Raw genomic sequence first — 24,636 nt, 5'->3', positions numbered from 1 at the left:
TGTTTTAGGCTGTTATACAGATTTATATAGCATCTACAGAGTCGTTGCAAAATTACTAGAGTGTTGCAGAACCTTTCCATTTTTTTTAATAGATTTTCATTGAACTCTACATTTTTCTCTGTTCCCCTTCCCACCTCTACCCTCCCCCTTCAGCCCTCCCACAAAGGTCCCCATGCTCCCAATTTACTCAGGAGATCTTGTGCTTTTCTACTTTCTACTTTTCATGTGGATTATATCTATGTAAGTTTCTCTTAGTGTCCTCAATGTTGTCTAAATTCTCTGGGATTGTGATTTGTTAGCTGGTTTTCTTTGTCATATGTTTAAAAACCACCTATGAGTGAGTACATGTTATAATTGTCTTTCTGGGTTACCTCACTCAAAATAATATTTTCTAGCTCTATCCATTTTCCTGCAAAATACAAGCTACCATTATTTTTTCTTCTGTGTAGTACTCCATTTTGTAAATGTACCACATTTTCCTTATCCATTTTTAGGTAAAGGGGCGTTTAGGTTCTTTCCAGGTTCTGCCTATGACAAACAAAGCTTCTATGAACATAGCTAAGCACATGTCCTTGTGGCACAATTGAGCATCCTTTGGATATATACCCAAAAGTGATATTACTGAGTCTTGAGGAAGGTTGTTTCCTAATTTTCTGATAAATTGCCATACTGACATTCAAAGAGGCTGTATCTGTTTACATTCCCACCAGCAATGCAGAAGTGTTCCCTTTTCCTCATAACCTCTCCAGCATAAGTTGTCATCAGTGTTTTTGATCTTGGCCATTCTTACAGGTGTAAGATGGAATCTCAGAGTTGTTTTGATTTGCATTTCTCTGATGGCTAAGGATGTTGAACATTTCCTTAAGTGTCTTTCATCCATTTCCTCTGTTGAGAGTTCTCTATTTAGGTCTGTACTCTGTTTTTTTTGTTGAATTATGTATTTTTTTGATGACCAATTTCTTGAGTTCTTTGTATGTTTTTGAGATCAGACCTATGTCTGATGTGGGGATAGTGAAGATCTTTTCCCATTCTATAGGCTGTTGTTTTGTCTTGGTGACCATGTCCTTTGGTTTACAGAAACTTTTCAGTTTTAGGAGGTCCCATTTATTAATTGTTTTTCTCAGTATCTGTCCAGCTGGGATAGTTAGGAAATGTTCTCCTGTGTCAATGCATTTAAGCATACTTCCCACTTTCTCTTCTACAAGGTTCAGTGAAGCTAGCTTTATGTTGAGGTCTTTGATCCATTTGGACTTGAGTATTGTGCGTGGTGATAGATATGGGTCTTTAAGATTGAGGTGAGTTTCTTGTATGCAAAAGAAGGATGGATTCTGTTTTTGTATCCAATCTGTTAGCCTGTTCCTTTTTATAGGTCAGTTGAGTCCATTTATGTTATGAGATATTCATGATCAGTGATTGCTATCTCCTGTTAGTTTTCATTGTTGGTGATGTTAATTTGTGTGTTTTCCCCTTCTTTGGGATTTGCTGCTATGAGACCATCAATTATTTGTGTTTTTGTTGGTGTAGCCAACTTCCTTGGGTTGGTGTTTTCTTTTAGTATATTGTGTGGAACTGGGTTTGTGGCTAGGTATTGGTTAAATCTGGTTTTGTCATGGAAAATCTTGTTTTGTCCTTCTATGGTGACTGAAAGTTTTGCTGGATATAGTAGTCTGGGCTGGCATGTGTGGTCTCTTAATGTCTGCATAATGCTTGACCACGATCTTCTTGCTTTCATTGTCTCCAATGAGAAGTCAGGTGTAATTCTGATAGGTCTGCGTTTATATGTTACTTGGCCTTTTTCCTTTGGAGCTCTTAATGTTTTTTTTTTCCTGTTTTCTGTATGTTTAGTGTTTTGATTATTATGTGGCAAGGGGACTTTTTTTTGATCCAGTCTATGTGGTGTTCTATAAGCTTCTTGTATCTTCATAGGCATATCTTTCTTTAGATTGGGAAAGATTTCTTCTATGATTTTGTTAAATATATTTTCTATGTTTTTGAGTTGAACTTCTCCTTCTTCTATACCTATTATTCTTAGATTTGGCCTTTTCATGGTGTCCCATATTTCCTGGATATTTTGGGTTAAACTTTTGTTAGATTTAGTGTTTTCTTTAACTGATGAGTCTATTTCCTCTATTGTATCTTCAGTGCTTGAAATTCTCTTTTCAATCCCTTGTATTCTGCTGTTCATGCGTGAATTTTTGGTTCCTGATCATTTTCTCATGATTTCTGTTTCTATAATTCCCTTGGATTATTTCTTTATTGTCCCTATTTCAGTTTTCAAGTCTTGAATAGTTTCTTTCATATGTTCGATTTTATTTTCTTGATTTTCTTTGAGGGATTTGCTGATATCTTCCAATTTTTTGTTTTTCTTTTCCTTCATTTCTTTAAGAGAATTTCTCGTTTCTTCTTTAAGAGTTTCAAACATTCCTTTCAAGATATTTTTTAGGTCATTTTCTTCTGCTCCTTCATCTATGTTTGGTTGTTCAGGTCTTGCTGTTGTAGGGTCTTTAGGTTTTACAACAAGGTGTTGTGTTGCTCTTTGTGGTGTTGCATGTGTTCTTACCTTCTCTACTCATCTTTCTCTCTAATAGGTGTGGTTGGGGCTGTCTGAGATTCTGTTGAATAATCTTCTAGCTGCCAGGGAATCCAAAGCTCAGATGATTGTTCCTCGTGGTACAGTCAGTGTCACAGTTACTCCGTTGGTTACTCCATATTCTTGGAGATAGCTCAGCACTCCCATGCTTTGCTCTGCTCCCTTGGAGTTTGCTGCTTAGGCCTACTTAGGCTTTGACCTGTTTCTGTAAACCCTGTTCTGGATCCCCTCCTGCAGAAGTCCCTGGCTTAGAGTTGGTCCTGCAAAGGTTTCTGACTCCGGTCTGCTGCCTCAGAGTTCCCAGGCTCGGTTGTGCCCAGAATCAGAGGACCTGGCTCAGGCTTACTCCCTCAGAGGTCCCAGACTCATGCTCTGACCCACAGAAATCTCTGGTTCCTTCCTATTCCCTTTGATGTCCCAGACCAATGCCTGGACCCACAGAGGTCCTGGCTCGGGCCTATCCTCTCTGAGGTCCCAGACTCACGCCTGGCCCTGCAGAGAACTCTGGTTCCTGCCTACTGCCTCAGAGGTCCCAGATTCATGCCCAGACTGGCAGAAGTTCTGGCGCAGGCCTAGTTTCTGGGAGGTCCTAGACTCACACCCAGATACACAAGGGTCCTACCTTAGGTATACTCCCTTGATGGTCCCAGATTCATGTCAGACCCTCAGCAGTATCTGGCTCTGGCTCATTTGTTCAGCGGTTACTCCCCTGTACCTGTTCTGGTGGAGGTGGAGATTGCTGACTCTTGATCAGGTTGCTGGTTCAATCCTGGTTTGCCAGTGTCTGGGGACTGGATTGGTTCCTGGCACTGGATTTGCTCCTGTCTTCTGTTCCCATGGAGCTTGCTTCCCCAGGTCCACTCTTTGTTAGGTAGATGGTTCAGCCCCACTCCTGATCTGGTGGCGATCACTGGCTCTGGATCAAATTGCTGGCTCAACCCTGGTTTGCCAGTGTTCGGGGAATGGATTGGTTCCTGGGACTGGATTGGTTCCTGGCTTCTGCTCCTGTGGAGCTTGCTTTCTCAGGCCCTCTCTGGCTTAGGTAGCTGGTTCAATCCCACTTCTCGAATCTTTTTATTTTAAAATTTGTCTTATTTGTCAAAATAAGTATCAAGTTTACTTAATATTGCCAATTAAGTTAATTAATTAATATTATTTAATATTAACAAATATTAATAAATATTTATAATAATATAATAATAAATAAATATTAATAAATAATTTAATAAAGCAATATTAACCAATTAATATTGCTTTAAATAATACTACCAAGATCCTTCCATTTTCTTAAGATTACATAATTTAATATTCATTTAAAATTGACTAAGTTGTGTATATATTTAGTTTTGTGAATCATATTTTCATTATTTACTCCTCAGTTGATAGGCATCTAAGCTGGCTCCATTTAATCGCTATTATAAGCAGAGAAGAAATAAGCATGGTGTAAACATCTAAAGAAAACCAGAAAGCAAGAAAAAGTAAAAATCGATGAGAAGGAAAGGACAGGAATAAAACAAACTTGCATGAGTGGTATGATATCAAAAGGAGGCTGTGCTGCAAAAGGATGGCGGTGGGAGCATGGGAGAATCTAACTAAAACAACTGCTGCTTGAAAATAGTGTGATATAACCTTCTTTCTGAGTGTCGTTTCCTGCAAGCTGCACTGAAGAGCTTGCCTGCCAGTCTTCCCAGCCTATGCCAACTGCTCCACAGCATGTTGGAGTCCTTATTACAGACACTCCAGTCCTTATTAGAGACACTCCAGATATTCTTTAGAACTCTCACTTAGCTGGATCCATTTGAGTTTTTGTTTCTGTTTAGGTTCAGTTTTCATTCTTTATTTTTCTCTTCTGGCTCTGGTTGACCAAGCTTTCCTCAGTGTCATCACACAGACGTCAATATAGGATTTGTTTTGAATGGTTTTGTTTGTTTGTTTGTTCGTTTGGATGTGATTTGACACTTCTTATTCCATGAGACTTCTAGTGTTACTTCAGGAATTGCTTTTGAGCTCTTTCTTTTTCATGCTTTACTGTTGTTATCCACTGTTTCTTTGGTGGAGTCCACCTAACCCTAAGACTACAAGTAGTTCCAACACTGAGCATCTATCTCCGTACATTTCCATAAGGACATGTAATAAGCACAAACCTTAACACAACTACAGAATATTACTTATCTTTATCACAAAAGTCTTCCTTACAACAGTAAGTGATACAACTGTTCATTCATCTTTGACTCTTCTTCACTTTCTTTCTTTTTATTTGTTTTGGTTTGTTTGATTGCTTTTGTTTTTCGAGAGAGGGTTTCTCTGTGTCACAGCTCTGGCTGTCCTGGAACTAGCTCTTGTGGACCATGCAGGCCTCAAATTTATAGAGATCTGCCTGCCTCTGCTCCCCGAGTGTTGAGATTAAAGGTATGTGCCACCACTGCCCAGCTTAATTTATTTCTATATTAAATTTGTTTATTTGTACCTGCATATGGGTGTGTGCTTGAAAGTGTGTGTGTGTGTGTTTGCAGTGAGGTGAATTGTGCATGCTGTGACACACATGTAGAGATCCAGGAACAATTTGCAAAAGTCCATTCTTTTCTTTCACCACATGAGTCCTAGGGAATCCAACTCAGGTCATTAGGGTTGGCAGAAATTACCTTCACCCACTGATCCATCCTTCAAGCTGTAACATAAGGTCCTGCTTGTTGGAGTTTCTGTCCTGCCCAGTTCCTACAGCTGTTTAACCCCAAAGAATCACACAGAAGTCTACATTGGATATAAACTGATTGGCCCATTAGCTCAGGCTTCTTATTAGCTCTTGTAGTTTATATTAACCCATTATTCTTGTCTAGGTACCTTTTTCAGTGCAGCAGGTCACATCCTGCTTCTTCGGTGATCTGGGCAGACCTCGGGGGGGAGGGGGAATGGTCTCCCTCTTTCCCAGCATTCTCCTGTTCTCATTGCCCCACCTTTACTTTCTGTCTGGTTGTCTCACCTATACTTTCTGCCTATCCAATCAGCGTTTATTTAAAATATGATTGACAGAATACAGACAATTCTTCCGCACCATCAGACCCCAATCTCTTTTTACTAATCTACTACCCATTAACACTTTAAATCCAATAAGTCTCACACGACATTATTTTTAATATATATTCCACATATTGTCATATTACTTTTGACTCACCTGCCTAGCCACATATGTTGATATTTGTTCACACTACTAGAATCTAATCCCTTAAGATTCTTGGGGGATTTGGAGGTTGTCCTCGTTTGGTTTGTACTGTGATAAAACACGGAAGATGAAAGGGTTTATTCCATACTAAATCTTCTGGGTCACGGTCCATCTCTGAGAAAAGTTAGATAGGAACTCAAGCAGAGTTTTCAAGAATTGAATCAGAGACAAGGACAGAATGAATGCTGCTTATTGGCTTGCTCTATTTGTTTTCTTATGCAATTCACATCCACCTGCCCAGGCATACACTGACCACAGTGGTCTTGGATTTTCCATATCAATCATAATTTAAAGAAATGAGTCACAACATGGCCACAGGCAATTTGATAGCGAATATTTCTCAGTTGAGGATGTCTCTTCCCATGCCACTCTAGTTTGCGATAAGCTGACAAAAACCTAAATAGCACACAGAGGACTTCACAGATTATTTTCTATTTCTGAAGTTCAGTGCTGCCCAATGTGTTTGCTTCTGGATTACTATTTAGATTTCATATTTGCTATCATTTATCATGTATAATGATGTGTTACAGGGAAAGGAAAGCCATGGCAAGGGCTCCAATATAACCTGCAGCTTCTTTTCTCTATAACTCTTAGCTACAAATACATTCATAAAGGAGAAGATAAAACCAGAGACACTACATGCCACATTGGCCTACAGTGTATACAACACACATCTTAGCTTAAAACATTCTCACCTATACCAGAAAATAAAGTCCAATAGAGTTGTTTTATTCAAGACCTTATTTTGCAAAGCACTTTTAGGGAAAAGATAAAGAAATTTTCCACTCTCCTTCACCACGTGAGAATAGCCTTCGCTGTCCCCAATAACCCCCAAGAATAGATGTTTTATTGCTTTGAAATGATTTGAAAGTGCCAGTATTTTAATATAGGGTTTGATGATGGTGATGATGAAGAAGCAAATGCCCTGCAGCCCCACAGACCTAATGAAGACAATTCATATAAAATCCATAAATTATACAAGTGTTTCTAATTGACACAGCCAGGGTCAATTAAATTTCATGCCAAAGGACATTAAGGAGAGACACAATTGTTGAATATTGAAGATTTGAAAGAAGTAACATCTGTGATTCATTGTTCATTTAATATAAAATTTATGGCATGCATTTTAAGATAGAGTAATTTTCCATTTCCTGGAGGGTTTACATATTTTACCTTCTTCTTTAGCTTGTAGATATAATTTTATATCCCAAGTTTAAATTCCTATTTCATCTCTCCAAATTGAAAACCAATTAAAATATTAAGCATTAAGATACTGAATTGATTATATTAGAGGAAAACTATTAAGTAAAATATTAATGAAAATAATATGAAAATGTCTGGAGCTGTATGAAATATTTACCGACTATTGCTCTCAATAAATTTACAGTGTTGCCAATATGTTTATTACTGTTGTCATTGCTTTAGAAAGTGGACATCAAAATAGCCCCTGCATATGAACAAATCAACCTTCCAAATGAATATTACTTCATGTAATGAGTTTTATTTTACCATCTTAAATATTTATATTAAATATTAGCTTTTAGTTAATTCATTGTGCATAGCATGGTCTGCTATGAATTTGAATAAGGGCAAGAGTTAGTTAGGTTATCTTTGCTGTTATTCTAAGATGTGAGCAACTTTTCAAGTTAAACAAACAACTGGAGCTTCCCCAGCAGCTCTGTTATTCTGTCAGTAGGCTACTCCTCTTTAGCATCCACATTCTTTTTGTGAGTGGTAACACTAGCTAGGCCTTTTCTTTTTTAGGAAGTCTGTGACCACCAGAAATTGAATATGAAAGTCTTGATGGGACTGTCAATCAATGTGTTTTAACTTTCACTGATGAAAAGCCAACCGTTGACTGGAAACCAGTTGAGTGGACCTACTCTCTTGAGTAGAATGACTTCCAGGAGGAAAGGACTGTTGATGCTATGGCATCATTGTTGATCAGTATGTCTGTGTCCTTCTACACTTACTGGTCATCTACTTCCTGATATTGTTGAGATGCCTTGCCCACTGTCATTTACTCTTTCACTTTCTAGCACATGTCTGGCTTTTCCATAAGTTAACCTGGATCAGTTTTCTTTGAACTGTTCCTTATCATATGTGAACAGATCCATGGAGTTTACATGTACATGCACATGAAGCCTGAGTAGAACATGAATCACATTTTAAAAGAAGAGAGCATATATAAATTGGTGAAAACATTTTTACAAAATTCTGATCCATATTGTCTATCTCTTACTGTGTGCCTTTCTGTCTTCATCCTTCTGTTTTTTCTTTATTGCTCTGTGTGTCTGATATAAATGTCTTCATGTGTGTTAACAGGCTTGCATAATCAAAGTTAAAAACACTTTGCAATGTGAATATTCTATTTGAGCAGTAAGAGATGTATTACTCACATTGTTCCTTGTGTGTTTGGGTTAAGCCAACATTCCAGCATGACCTGTTTGGCTACAAACAAGTCCTCTCCTCTCCAGCCTGCTGATATTTATTTGACTGTGTAAATTCTGCTAGCTAATGTTGATTCAGGCAAACATGACTGAAATGAGAGTAAACACTGAGCAAACACACAAGCTTTATCAAAACAATGAAACATGTTTGACAACAGCACTGTCTCCTAACAAAGCACATGTGCAAACTAAGATTTTTCTTATTTATTACAGAATTTTTGGTGTTTCATCTATAAAATCAGAGAGAATTACAAGGCTTGGGGAAAAGGATCATATTCAAGAAACAGTAGCAGCTTCTGTTTTTACTGCTTATTATGGCAAACATATTAAGTCAGATCTTTTACAGTCCAAAAGGCTTCTTTTTCACCCGTGTGAAAGCAGTGAAATCTGAAGAGAAATCAACAACTTGCCCAAGGTTGCCTGTCACTTAAAAGAGACAGAGCCCAGATGTGGACTGAGGCATCTTAGCCACGAGAACCCATGACGTTAGCCACTGCCCTACTTAAAGTCAGTAGCATATTTTATTCTTTGTACATTAACCCATGAAAAACATAGTATGGTGTCGTCATAGGATAAGAAAAAATGGATACCATTCTTTATAAAAATAGTTTTTAGGAACACTTGAAGAATCACTTATATATCATAATTTTTAATCTCAAAATCCTTACCCTGTATAGTCATCTTGAACTCTTGAATTCAATGTGTAGTATTTAACTTATAACTACAAAAGTAACACATTCAAGTTTCTCTTTAACAAAACAATTGAAAGATTTTGAGGACATCAAAAGCTTCAAAGGGTAAAAGTGGTATAATTTCTATCTGTTGCTGTCCAGACCTTAAAAATTTTCATTAAAAATAAAATTTTTAAGCTAAAATTTCATGGCAATAGGATGCAGAATGATGGTAAGCAAATTCCAACATTTAGAGGAGGTTGGAGAGAGAGAAGATGGATAATGAGGACAGGAAGAGTGTTATCAACTGCAATTTGTAGAATAATTAGGATGGACAACAATTAATTGGGTATTTCAAAATAGTAAATAAAACTTTGGGTATTTTAAACACAATAAAATGACAAATATTGGATGTGGTTGACACATCATTTACTCCATTTAACTATTATATATTGGAGAAAAGTATTGACATATCATACTCTACTTCACAAATATGTTAATAAAATATAAAAATAAAAATGCCATGAAATTACTTATATACAATTCTCTATCAATGAGAATATAATTTTATGTTATACAAAAAAAAAAATCTTCATTACTAACATAAGTGAATGAAAATGTAAGTCATATCTCCAAAACAGACTGAGTTATCGAAGTGACATCCCTCAGGTCACTTGCAGTAGCATCATGTAAAAGTCTATTGGAAGTAAAAACTCTTCAGCAGCATTAGAGTCAACCCAAAGTCACGAGTGAAAGGCCCACAATTTGTATCACTCAGCAATTATCGCATAGCAATCATTCAAATTCAGTGTGCGTTGCAAAGTGGACTCCACATCACACAGGGTAGATGATAGAACAACCTGTCAATGGCTCAGTTTTTGTATTGCCTTCAGTATCTCCTGATTTCTACAAGCGATAGTAGTCTAGTAAACACATGGAGCAAATATAGCTCTCTTTTTATACTTTATACTTTTGGTGTTTCCACGCCCACCTAGTTGACAGGGAAGCTAACAGGCAATTTCAGGACCTTCTTTTTTCATTGCTCTAAGAGCATCCTTGGTCTTAAGGGAGAATAGTTTATTACATCAGAGGATAGCAGGAAGTTATCTCAGGTATTCAGTTTATAGTGGCCACTACATTGTGCTTAAGTCAGTTGCTTCCCAGGCCTGGCCCTTTTGACATTTTGTGACAATTTTGGAGTACAAAAAGATTATACAAAGTACAAAGGATTATCTTTGTCCTGAGTTCAGCCCCTCTTCAAAAACCCAGCAAGCACTCCTATTGAGCTCTTACTAAATTCTCCAGGAGTGTTTGAGAGACCAATAATAGATTCCCTTTGTTTCTAAGCCCATGGTTTCCTTCCAGTGTCTCGCCAAGAGAACCCTTCTCTATAACTGTTCAGAAGAAACACACACACACACACACACACACACAGAGGGAGAGAAACAAAACAAAAAACCAATCTCTACTCTCCACCAAAACCCTTAACAAGAATTGTACCTGTGGACCTTAGTTTTCATAGACATTTTCAACACAATAGTTAAATGAAATAATAAATGAACATGGCCTTTCTGTAGGCTGCTCACTCCTACACTAGCCTGAGCCGAGCTTGAACCTTCATAATCTTTTTCTGAACTGGCTGCCCAGTCACAGGAAACACTATTTATCCAAAGTATGGTGTCTCAAACATTATTACTGGTAGCTAACCTTTGTAATAAAGCCATCATACTTCAATGTTCTTTATAGAGTAACTTCTGTGCATTGCACAGTGGGTGCAAGAACCTTTCTCCTGGTTCTCACTTAATGCACAAAGAATTCTGTAAGGACTGTCTGCTTTGTGCACCATAAGTGGTTCATCTTGGATGGAAAAAGATAAAGACAGGGTGTCAGCTGTGTCTCCCTCCACAGCCTCACAGAAGGCCCAGATCCTGGCTGTACCCCAGGACCTCCTTTCCTCCCCATGTCTCTCACATTTGCATCAGTTACTTAACTCACTTAGTCTAGCTGAAACAGCCACAGAAAGTCCCTTGGAAATAATTACAGTATCTGATCAGTAGTGTTTTCAGATGCCTACTGATCATTGCCTAGCGTGTCAAGTGAGAGTCATATTTGGAGAAAATGGACAATGCTCTCCTGAGACTAATTTGTTGACACTCAAAGAATCTTCTCTTCAAGTGTGAGTGAATGGCATTCAGTGTGTATTCAAACATGCATGTCAATTAGCATCCTCACGGTCCAGACCAAACTCTGGGGATTTTGCAAAGACCACTGCAAAGAGTTAAGTGAGGAAAACCCAAGTACATTTAAAAAAACTCATACTAATAGCATTAATTTGCACAGGTTCAGTGCTAAGTGTTCATTTTCAATATTATCACAGTTAATGCTATTAAAAATCCATGGAATTGCTGTGTTTCTCAGTGCTAAAGATTCTGTCTTAATTTGTGCTACCATTGTGCTGTTAAGATGTGATGGCACTCCCAGGAGGTGGGGCTAACTAGCAGGTTTTGGATCCTTGGGGTATTGATTGTTTTTTCAACCTTTGATCTGCTATTTCCTAGCATGATGCAGCTTTGCTCAGCCAGGCCCTGCCAGCATCATAGGCCACTTCAACACAGGCCCCAAACCAGCATGACCAATGTATCATGGACTGAAACCACACTTTTTCTTAAGTTAATGCTTTCATTTATTACACCAACACAGTTATTCTCAGCCTTCTTAATGCTGTGACCCTTAAATACAGTTAGTCATGTTGTCGTGATCCCCCAACATAAAATTATTTTTGTTGCTATTTCATAACTGTAATTTTGCTACTGTTATGAATTGTAATGTAAATATCTGATATGCAGGATATCTGATATTCAACTCCTGTGGGGTCAGGCCCTACAGATTGGGAGCCAATGTCATAACATTAAGCTAATATTTTCTATTTTATCCTCTGCAAAAAAGTACTTTAGATGTTACCTTTCTGCTGAGTTACTGGGAAAATAAAATGAGTTGAGATATGTCAAAAGTTCAGGAGGGGACCAGGCACAAAACAGGACCCCTAGATCCCTTGCCGCTTCTTCCTTTTTAAACGTGAAGACCGTGACACTGAAGAAATAGCCCAAGATGGCCTGATAATTGAGAGTCAGATTTTCTTCAGTGATTCTCAGTTATGCTGGAAGCCCCAGAAATGTCCAGATTTGGTGCTGCCTTCCAGAACTTAGGGGTTAGGACTCCTGTAGCTCTAACCTCCATACCCTACTCTGCAAAAGTGCACTTGCTCCTTTAAACCACATGCCTTTACCTACATAAAAATTAAGAATGGCCATTATGAGGAGAAGGTATAAAGTTTCTCAAGAGTTGAATGGAATGGAGATAAACTCTTGTCTGAAAGCCATTGACTCTTTCATTAAGTGCTGATCTGCCCACTGACAAGTTCTGGTTGATATATGTCTCCCTGTGGCTCCCACAGAAGTCACCCAACTGCCCTTCACTGTAATGCAATCAGGTAACCTTTGTCTGTGACAAGCCCCAGGCTGGTGGATGTTAAAACACAAACAAAAGGAAATGACTTTTTGATTGACATGACTGTTCCGTGGATTGGCCCCACAGATAAAATCAGTCAAAACAAATCAGTTTATGCAGCAACACATACTTAGAAAGATTGTATTTGGAAATTTCACAGCAGATGTGATCTTTTCCTGTTTTGCTTTGAAAGTCCTTGCTGTCGTCTATCTTACGATAAGGAGAACTGAAAAGAGACGACAGCGGCTGGACGTCTCTGCTTTTAACTGCGTAAGATCACACTGGAAGTCTTCTAAAGCACGGCTTCTCTGGGTATCAAGAGAAAAATATTCGAGTCTATGAGTTTAGAATGCAGACAAAGAATATATATATATATATATATATATATATATATATATATATATATGTAAAATTTTTACTTTATAGAAATAGAACCAGAGGGGTGTCCTTGGACCTTTAGGAAATCAGGAGAATAAAAAATGAAAATGACATATGTTTATATACTGATAAAATGAATACTGAAACTGTGGCTTTCATACATACTCTTTCTAAGTGAATGAACATGACTGAAAATCTTGAGGAGATTATTTCTAGGCATAGGCACTCCACTTTTCAATTTACAGTCCTGGTGCTTGATTTAAATTGAGTAATGATGAATGAATGAAAAGAGAATAAATGATTATCATAAGATCTTGCCTTGTTTTGATATCTTGGGTTTTCTTTGCCCTCAGTCTATAATAGACTTCCATATTGTTGCAAACCATATTCATTCAGGTAGCACTCAACAAATTGTTCCTTAAGTCCTCATCAAATTACAACCTCCAACCTTGCAAAAAAGCCTTTGTGTATGGAACACATCGGTGGAAAAATGATCCTATATCAGCTTTCATGGATGCGGTGTTAAATTTCTCTTTCTTCCCTGTACAACAATCCTCAGATACCAAGCAAGTCCAAACGGGCAAAGAGCAGTGAGGCTCCTGAGCTCACCTCTCTTCCTCCATCCCAGAGCCTGCCCTCCAGCCTTCCTGCTGGTCCTCTAAGGTTTTAGTACACCAAAACATATGGGACTTTCTGAATGGACTCTTATTGGTTTACTTTTTGACTATAGTTAGCTAATTTAACTTTGCATTTTCTTAGTTTCACATAAATGAGAAACTAAAAGAAACTCTATACTGTTTTTTGAGCTAAAATGCCTAACAAAAATCATGTGGACAAACTGATCTCAGCAGACTTCTCCATACTCTGAAAGGACGCTTAAAAGAAATCCCACACTGACGCAGAATTAAGAAATAGGTGGTTATTTATTTAAGGGTAGACTCACAAATCAGAACCCTCTGTTTGAAGGGAGATCAAAAACCTAAATTCCCAACTGGAACAGAGCCTGGAAAGAGGCCGGACACATGCTCTACATCGGCATATATAGTATAAGAGGCCACACGGCAGTGGGTGGGTAACCACTGACTGTGAGACTTCCTACAGCACCTCCCCCTTATGTTTAAACAGGAGAGTTCTAAGCCTAATACAAAATTATATACAATAAGAACAAATATATTCAATAATTATCCTATCCTAACTAGTTTAAGTCTTGTATAATAAATAACTTGGCCAAGTCATGTGAGGAAAGTAACCACAACTATCTAGTTTTCAACCCCATTGAAGACCCAAGAAGAGAAATAATATGACTTGAGTAAGCAAGAAGTGCAATCAAGCAACTACCAAAATGTGCAACAAATGACAGAGACAACTGGCTACCTAGGCAATCACCCAAAGTCTTGTTTGTAATGTTGAAGCAACCAACTTTGGCTAAGGTCTAAATTAACTGACAGACCATTTTCGGAGGCAGGAAATTTTTCAAAGCCATCTTATCCTACCTTAGCAAGATTTGAGAGTTCTGCTTATCTATTTCCAGATATTATATATCTTGTCAGTGGTTGAAGCATGGGCATTTCTTTGCCCAAAGGCCAGTTTTGCCAAGAAGAAAACAAGCTCCAAGTGGAGTATCTTTGGTGCTCAACATTCTCTCAGGACTGTTTCGGTGCTGCCAGGAGCAATTGTGTCTCCTTTCAACAGAATCATAAGTTATTTAAATGTCATATTCTACAGCTCTTTGAAGTGGTTGAAGATTACCTATCTATGCAGAATATAATCTCTATGTATTTAAAGAATCTGATTGGTCTAACTATAAGTATGACAAACATAGATGATTATTGGTCTACAATCCTTAATACATACATAATTTAAAGACTAAGACTTTGTATTAGAATATTATACAATAAACAACTGTGCAACAAGTGAGGACAATGACCTCAAAATATAAACAATGAATAAGTATCTTGGTCAGAAGTAGAAATTTACATTGCAATATGATAAATATATATCAAAATGTAAAAAAGATGTTTTAAACAGAGGTAGAAGCATGTATGCATATAATATTCAATGTAATTTAACTTTGTATCAATATACAAGAATCAATACCAATGTAATTGCCTATTAATAATAACTCACAAGTATTCACTCTATTACTCACTATTATTATTAGTGTGAGTAAGTTCATACTAATCTATTATCCCATCCAATTTACCCTTTTTTTTCAGAGAGATCCCTGAGACTATAAAATTCTCCCTCCAACCCCCAACCCTATACCAATTATAATCAACATCTAAATGATATCCTTAACCCTGAGGACAAACTTTGTTGGGAGAGATGTCGTCCTCTAGAATTACTTTCAGCTGTCATGGGGGTGATGGTCTTTGTATGGGATCCTGTGAAAGTAAAATGATGATTAAGTTCCAAGATTAACATCTGTTATAACTGTAAATAGTCTATGAGTATATGGTAGGGTTTTTCTTAGTATCTTATTTGGAAGTCTGGCCAGAACATTGTAAAAAGTGCATCATTTTAGCTAACCAAGTTGGAACCATCTTGAGGAGCTGGTACCCAAAACAGGTCTTATAGCAGTGCTATCAGCATCATGATGCCATCTCAACCAAGTGGAGTTGTTGTTGTGGGGCCCCATCTTCTTCTTGGAAACTTCGAAGATTACTACAGAAAAATTCATTGTTCATTGTGGAAAAGTTAAACATTATTTATATAGACATATACAGACATACATATTCAATGTAAGGTGCAATAGAGACAAAAATAGATATGAAGAAAAGTAAATTTTTTTCTAAATTCTTTTTTCTTTCTCTCCCATAGCATATGGTTCTTGACATGAGGCAGAAAATCTGGATTTTTCTTTCTTTCTTTCTTAAAAATTTCCACCTCCTCCCCACCTCCCATTTCACTCCCATTCTTCCCTCCCCTTCCTCCTCCCTCTCTAGTCCTAAGAGCAGTCAGAGTTCCCTGCCCCATGGGAAGCCCAAGGTCCTTCCCCCTCCATCCAGGTCTAGGAAGGTGAGCATCAAAACAAATCAGGCTCCCACAAAGCCAGTCCATGCAGTAGAATCACAACCCAGAGCCATTGTCCTTGGCTTCTCAGTCAACCCTCATTGATAGCCACATTCAGAGAGTCTGGTTTGATCACACGCTCAATCAGTCCCAGTCCAGCTGGCCTTGGTGAGCTCCCATTAGATCAGTCCCACCATCTCAGTGGGTGGATGCACCCCTCATGGTCCTGACTTCTTTGATCATGTTCTCTCTCCTTTTGCTCCTCATAAGGACCTTGGGAGCTAAGTTCAGTGCTCCAATGTGGGTCTCTGTCTCTATCTCCATCCATCACCAAATGAAAATTCTATGGTGATATGCAAGATATTCATCAGTGTGGCTATGGGACAAGGCCAGTTCAGGCACCCTCTCCTCTGCTGCCCAAGGAACAATCTGGGGACCTCTCCTTGGACCTGGAAACCCCTCTAGAGTCAAGTCTCTTGCCAATCCTAAAATGGCTCCCTTAATTAAGATATATACTTCCCTGCTCCCATATCCATCCTTCCTCCATCCCATCCATCCCATTCCCCCAAGCTTTCCTGAGTCCTCCCCTTCTCCCTTCTCTCTCCCCATCTCTCCTTACACCCCTCATGCACCCAAGTTTTGCCTGTCAATCTTGTCTACTTCCAATATCCAGGAGGATAACTATATGATTTTCTTCAGGTTCACCTTCTTATTTAGCTTCTCTAGGATCACAAATTATAGGCTCAATGTCCTTTACTTATGGCTAGAATTCACTTATGATTGATTACATACCATATTCCTCTTTTTGGGTCTGGGTTATCGCACTCAGTAAAGTGTTTTCTCTTTCCATCCATTTGCATGCAAAATTCAAGATGTCATTGCTTTTTACCACTGAGTAAAACTCTAAACTCTATATGATCCACACCTTCTTTATCCATTCTTTATCCTAGGTTGTTTCCAGGTTCTGGCTATTACAAATAGTGCTGCTATGAACATGGTTGAACAAATGCTTTTGTAGTATGATCGGGCATCTCTTGGGTATATTCCCAAGAGTGGAATTGCTGGGTCCTGAGGTAGGTTGACTTCTAGTTTCCTGAATAACTGCCACACTGATTTCCAAAATGGTTGCACAAGTTTGCATTCCCACCAACAATGGATGAGTGTTCCGCTTATTCCACATCCTCTCCAGCATAAACTATCATTGGTGTTTTTGATTTTAGCTATTCTGACAGCTGTAAGATGGTATCTCAAAGTTGTTTTGATTTGCATTTCCCTGATCGCTAAGGAGGTTGAGCATTACCTTAAGTGTCTTTTGGCCATTTGAATTTCTTCTGTTGAGAATTCTTTGTTCAGTACCCCATTTTTTAATTGGGTTAATTAGAGTTTTAATGTCTAGTTTCTTGAGTTCTTTATATATTTTGGAGATCAGACCTTTGTCTGACGTGGGGTTGGTGATGATCTTCTCCCAGTCAAATTGCCGATTTGTCTTAATGACCATATCCTTTGCTTTACAGAAGCTTCTCAGTTTCAGGATGTCCCATTTATTCATTGTTGCTCTTATTGTCTGTGCTGCTGGGGTTCTACATAGGAAGTGGTCTCCTGTGCCCATGTGTTGCATGGATTTTTCTTTTAACAACATGCTTGGATTTAGAGAGGGACAGAGTCGTTGTCCAACTCCAAAACCAGCTCTATATATTCATAAATACATATATATCAGTTACCTGATCTCATAAATCAGGTTCCTTTTTCTTGATGATCCTTATTGGATAGTTAAATTTCCTTCTGTCAGCATGCAAACATCCATAGTCTTTTAAAGTTTTGAAGATGAATATTTTTCTGCAAAGACAAGAACAGAGCCCTGTCCCCACCCCATCTGCTTTCCTTACCACCTGTATGGTTATCACCATTGTGGCTGAGCTGTCATTTCTCCTTTTCAAGAGGTTTCTTCTTTTCAAACTGAATCTTTATTCATTTTGATGGTATCCATAGTTTTTCTTCTCCTGTGGAAATAAAAGCAAAAGCCCTTCCACAATACAGCACATCTCCTGGCTTCCATTGTGAAGCCAGCACATCCTTGAAATAAACTCGATTTAATTCAGAAGACTTTTCTATTATGCAATGTCTCTCTGCTGCTCTTGTCCCTTTTTCATTAGTGTTAAGAAAATTCAAGGTTAATAAAGCATTATGTAATCTATTTCTGAGGACATTTTCCATCCCTTTCTGTTTATTTAATATATCCTTTATAGTTCCATTTGATCTTTGTATAACTGTTTAACCTGTAGAATTGTGTGGTATACCTGTAATATGCTTATATCATAATAAGCAAAATGCTGTTTCATTTTCTTAGAGACATTTGCTGGACCATTATCTGTCTTTATTTGTGCAGGTATACCCATGATGGCTATAACTTCTAATAAATGTGTGATTGGTGAATCAGCCTTTTCTGAGTTTACAGAAGTTGCCCCCTGACAACCTGAATAAGTGTAAGACTTCCTACAGCACCATACCTTTGTTACAGTAGCAGTATGACCACAGTAGCAGAATACTTTAGTTATTACCAGGAAGATAGAATGTGCTTCATAGCAAACCCCATGTCCTCTTTCTTTAAGCTTAAGCCTCAGTGATGGCCTGCATATGAGGAGCAGGAAGAGTCAAGAAGAGCAGATCCCATCTAGGGAGATGCGTTTAAGTGCCACCATACTTTCTGTCCTTTGCGCCAAGACTTGAGCAAACATCTTTTAAATGTGAGCCCAGTCTACTTTTTCGAAGCTGCACCGTTAGTAAGGGACTGAGCAGAGTGTGAATAGTGGCCTGGTGGGACATTGCAGGTTCCTGTGAGTGGCGCTGTTGAGTTCCCCTGGGAAGGTTACTAGTGAGGCCCTCTTTCTAAAGTCTCCTTTCTCATCCCGAACTTCTCCATATTTAACATTTTCACAGCATCCTGTGTGAGGCTGAAGGAAAGAGGAAGGCTTACTTTCCCAAATGGTCAATCAAGATTATACTTCAAAAGATAAACCATCCACCCCTTGGTTTTGAAAATCTCTAGCAGATTAGGAGTGTGGGACTCCCCAATGGGAAATGTCTTCACCTTTGATGCTTGGTTGCATCAAAGAGAATGCAGTAAACTGTTTTCAGGGACTGGAATTAAGGGAAAGTTTTGATTTTACTAGAATAGAAGGTATGCATTACAGTGCTTTCCCCTGACAGTTCTAAAATGGTTGTCATAGATAAAACAGAAAAACAATTTAGTTTATGAACTGTTTTGTAAGATAGAAACACTGCTACAGAGGATGCCAAAGTTTTGGTTTTCTCATAAGTTTCTAATTAACAATATTTTAATGAAGACATTATATTTTTTAAAAAGTATGTGGGTTTTTTTCTGCTACAATGAAGTACTTGAAATAATTAACAAATAAAGAGAAAAGGCTTTATTTGGCTTCTAATTGGGAGAGTCTAGCCCACGGCTGATTGACTTCTTTGATTTGGGCCTATCATCATGCCAGAAGCATTTGCTAAAGCAAAACCACTCGCTCCATCAACCAGTGAAAAGGAGGAAAGAAGAAAAGACTGTTCTGCATAATTCTCTTCTAAGGGCATTCCCCAGCAACTTAAGGACCTCTTCCTAGACCCTGTTTCCAAAGAACCCCATGAGAGCACTGAGACCTAGTACTTGAACCCTTAAGGATGCTTATCCAAATCATAGAATCTTGATTTAAGATTGTGAAAACTGCTTGTTAGTCATTTCATACACCATTCTGCATTGAGCTCTAGCTCCCAAAACCACAGGGCAATAACTGTAGTCAGGAACAAACACTTAGTACATATGAAGTTTGCCTTGTGTCCCTCCCCCAGGAGCCGTAGCTCTGTTTTGGGCTCTATTTTCATTGATGCAGACAACTACTTTGTGTTTTTAAAGAATTTGTAATTATTAAAGATAAGATCTATAATTATTGAAGGCGAGAGTTAAGTCAAATGTCAGGTATTTTCCATGTATGACAACACAAATTTGTTCATATGACTTTTGGGTAATGTAAGCAACAATATTAAAAGTTATTTCTAACAAGCCATTTGCTGCTAGACTTTTGAGAGAGAAAATTTACCTTCTAAACATAGAATTTTTCCTGAGGATTTATCAATTTAATTAAAATTTTATTTGAGAGGAGTTCACTGGGTTCAGTTGTCACAGTAACTGATTATTGTAAAATAAAAACTAACAGACCAAAGTAAGCCAAGGTGATCACTGTTATTAAAAACTCCCATAAACCAAGTTTGTTTTTCAGTATATAAACCAGTTATATCAAGAATGTTGACTTTGTTAACCTTGTTTTATGAAAAGTTAATGCAGATTTAATAGATCGCTTTTAGCATATGTCAGCACAGTTTCTTTGTGACAGTGATATTCAATGCACCAACTAGAAATTAAGTCTTTCCATCAGTGTTTCTGATCACTATCCCCCAATCCAATTAAACCCCTGAGATACTACTCACATTTGATACCTATCTTATGCACCCTCCACCCGTCTAAACCAGAAGAAATTATTCTTTTAAATTTGTTGAGTTATAGAGAGATAATTCTGCTCTCTCCCATGTCTAGTCCACTTTCCAAAGAAATATCAGGCAACTTGGATTAAAGGTTTAGGTGCAAACACCCTGTAGGAAAGAAGATAACATCAAGATCTGTTGAAGACCATCATTGGTAGACTGAATCTGTGAAGGAAGACAAAGCTCATCTTTTAAACACACTCTGGCTCATCCCATTGAAGCATTTAGTGCAAAAGTATGGTAACAAAGGCTTGGTAGACATGGTATGTAGATATGTGTATTTCAATACATACGTTCTTTAGTTCTTCATTTATTCCCAAGCTTCCCTAGTTTTGCATGTATGTTTGAATGAGAGGTGATCTAAAAGAACCCTACTTTTCCATTGCCTACAGAAAATTCTTTGTGCCCGACTCTTTATGAATATTACCAGTGATGAGCAGATTGTCACCTGTAATGTGGGGAAAATTCTCATGTGCATTTCCCTTTTGAAGCCCTGGCCTAGACTAAGTAGCCCGGGGCTAGATGCAATCGCAGCCACCTGTTCCTTCAGTGTGTCTAGAGCACAACATTTCTGATCTTATTGAAAACTAGTCTAAAAAAATTATTTTCATCTAAATTCAAAGCAGTCATTCTGAATAACGTGCCAAAATATCATTTAGGCTATTTAAATCATAGAGGCAAAATGATCTTAATTTTGGAACTGTTTTTCTTTGGCCTACCTCTCACAGTATGCATTTGGTCAAAAGGAAGCGTCAACTAAGTCCATGTCAGTCAGTAATTATCAGCCTTTGGTTTGTGATCCCTTTGGTAACCCTCTATCTCCAAAAATATTTACATTAGGGTTCATAACAGTTGCAAAATTGGTTATGAAGTGGCAATGAAAATAATTGTGTGGTTGGGGGTCACCACAAGGTGAGGAATTGTGTTAAAGGGTTGCAGCACTAGGAAGGATGAGAACCATTGATGTAATTGGTAAGAAGGATGACTTGCTGGGTAACAGGGAGCTTGTGAGACCCATTCTTAGTATAGAATATTATTTCTTTTTTAGCAATGTGGCAAAATGATAAAATCCACTCTACTGCAGGAAGAGCATTTCCAGCAGGACATTTTGGTTGCACAAGTTGTGAAGAGTGATTATGCCAGGAGAGGGAGAGCCTTGGGTGGCCTTCAGAATATTGTGCTGCCATGGCTTACTCATTCCGAGAAGGGGATGACTTTTGCAGGTGTGAAATGAACTCTCTTAGGTAGCTTGACGTAACTTTTCACATCTCAAACCAGTATCTGTGTACTCAGTACACAGATCCCAAAGGAAACGTATCCATTAGCTACTACAGCAAAAACTGAGAGCAAATATCCAGGGTTTTGGTTTGTACTTAGTATAAATATTTGAATATATTTCAAACACTTACATTTTATATTTCAAATTATATTGACAAACTTAGGGCATGGCTACTTTAGACATGGCCATTACAAAGTTGAAAAAATTTACATAAGATCCCTGGTATATGTCATTTTGTAAAACCCTTGCCTTATTTTTACCAGTAAATTCTCTTTATAAATTATAAAACATGCATGTGAAATAGCATAGGTTTAATGTCTTTGTTTTAGTAATATTTCTTTATTCCTGAGAATATCATACATACAAATAATAAAACTTGATCATCCCCAGTGCCCTCTTTTCCTTTTCCAACTCTCTCTAATCTATCCAACAATTCCTCCTCCAAATTTCATGCTTTTAAAAATAAGTTTATTTTTAATTAAAATGTAATTCCATCATTTTTTCAATTCCCCTTTCTCTTACCAACCATATCTTACCTGATCCCTCTTGAATTCATGGTCTCTCTCTCTCTCTCTCTCTCTCTCTCTCTCTCTCTCTCTCTCTCTCTCTCTCTTTCTGGAAGCACTTTGAAATAAATCCCTGACAAGTCAGTCTCTATCTCTGAGAATCTTCCTGTCCTTTAAAGGAGGCCAAGAGAGAGAGAGAAAAACCTGTATACAATGTTCTAGGCACTGCACCTGGTCTCTGGATGGCTTTCTACCATACATAATGAACTTCTCTGAAATTGAAGGCTCTCACCAGATAGTGAAAAGATGTGCACCCATAATTTGGAACAAATCTACAAGGCTATAAAAATTATGTTATCATAAATATGTTTTATTTTAAAAAGTGAACTTGGGATTTATTCAGTGTAGGTCAAGCATCTTCATTATTCGGGCTCATTTTGCTACTGAGGTCTTTACTAATTTGGAGCAATGAGGTCATCTCCATGCCTTTCAGTGGTAGCAATTTTGCACAGACGTAGAAAGAAACACTTCTGTTACCCTCATGTCTGCAGAGCAGCAATGCTTTCAACTGTGCTGTGAACACAGGAAACGGCCACAAGATAATTCATCAACAAAACTGAACAGAATATTTATCAGCAGTAATTGATCATATCTTGTGCTTCAGCTGGAAAACAAGACAGAGGGATGGCATGCTTCATGTCCTGACATTGGGTGGCTGCTCGTCTGGACCAGAAGACTCTTATCAGCTAGTATAATTAATTGCTTTAGTGTCTGTGCCATTTTAGGTGTGTGTGTGTGTGTGTGTGTGTGTGTGTGTGTGTGTGTGTGTGTGCGTGTGTGTGTGATATGTATGGTGTGAATACCAGAAGTCCAGCACTAATGGCTTAGGTTTTTGCAATTAGAATGAATTCGTCATAATGTGAAACTAGACTTTTATTATGCTTCCCTGCACATGAAGAGGTGTAGGTATTTATTATCACACATAATAAGCAAATGAGAAATCTGGGGATAACAGGAATTAAGTGACTCATCCAAATGTCAAAAACAAACAAGAAATGAACAAAAGAAAGTAATTGAGGGGAAGATGAATTTGGAATGGAGCTGAGTTCCACACAAGGTAGAGAAACTTTAATGTGTGCTCAAAGCATTGACAGTTTATTTTGAAAGACATGAGAATCCAGATGCAATTTGACAAAGGAAAAGATGCAGAGGAACTTAGTGGAGACTGATCCTATTCATAGCAGAGAGCAAGAATGGAAGAAAGACATGACGTTCAACATGGGTAGACAACTACCCTGTAGTAAACTGACAAGTATCAGGTTGTTAGATTTCTGTGGGCTTTACATGCCCTTCCTCATGCAACCCAAGGAAAGGATTATGTATTCTCTCAAGGAATTTTTTTAAGTGTTATAGAGAGACATTACACAGCAATCTATTACTCAGTAGCAAGGCCTGAACTTGTGAATTTGGAGTGGTCAAATTCTTCTACCCACAGGAAGAGGAAGTGAGGTCATCATCTACTTGAACTAATGCCAGACCCTCCCTTTCAACGGCAGAGATGTGTTCCTGCATACTCCAACATCTACCGGTTTAAAGTACAAATTCTTATAATTTCATTGTTTATGAGAATCAGGAGGCCAAGGGTCACTAGGATGGCAAGTTCTCGCTTGCATTTGAGGGGTTGTTGGCTGGAGTATGGACAGAGGGGGCTGATCTCCCAGTTGGCTTCCTTGACAGGCTATTGGCAGGAATTCCTAGTTTCTTGGCAAAAGGTCTTCCTTTCTCATGGCAGAGTGCTTGACTTCCCCCAGCTGGTTAAAGGGTTACTTCAGAGGCTACTTTGTTATGATACAATTTCAGAAGATACACACTGTCACTTGTTCCCCCATATTATTTACTGGGAACAAGTGACCAGTAAGAATTGTGCTTTATCCCTGAAAGGACACATGAAAACCACTCTCCTGCCTCATTTCCTATAGTTATAGTCATCTTTTACAAAACTCTTCCAAACTTTTTCAAGCCATTGATTTGAAGATAATAATAAGAAAAACCAACAACAACAACCAAAAAAAAAAAAAAAAAAAACAACCAAACCCATAACTTTGTTCTTATCAGATGTGGCCACTGGCAGCTCTCCCTCCCAATGTACTTCTCTTTCCACTTGGGTTCGCTTGCTTACAGCTCCTCCAGTCTGGAAAATTTCTTTCGTTTAAGAGCCTTTGCACAGCACCATCCCCTTGCTTTTCACCTATGTGCCACTGGGGTCCTGAATGTCTGTAAGATATTCTCTGACTCTCTGGCTTTCACCAGCTCCCAGCTACAAGTCCTCTCTGAGCCTGTCTTACCCACCTGTGATGCTCAAAAGTGATTACAGTGACTCATTCTACTGACTTTCTTGTCATGGTGGTGAGGGTCTGTATCCGGCCTGCTTACCACAGAGTGTAGATGCTGTTCATGCTCAAAAAGCATGTCTGAACCAAA

The sequence above is a fragment of the Myodes glareolus genome, chromosome 25 (assembly GCF_982192425.1).
Source record: "Myodes glareolus chromosome 25, mMyoGla1.1, whole genome shotgun sequence".
In the NCBI taxonomy this organism is placed as follows: Eukaryota; Metazoa; Chordata; class Mammalia; order Rodentia; family Cricetidae; genus Myodes; species Myodes glareolus.
This window is presented reverse-complemented; position numbering follows the sequence as displayed.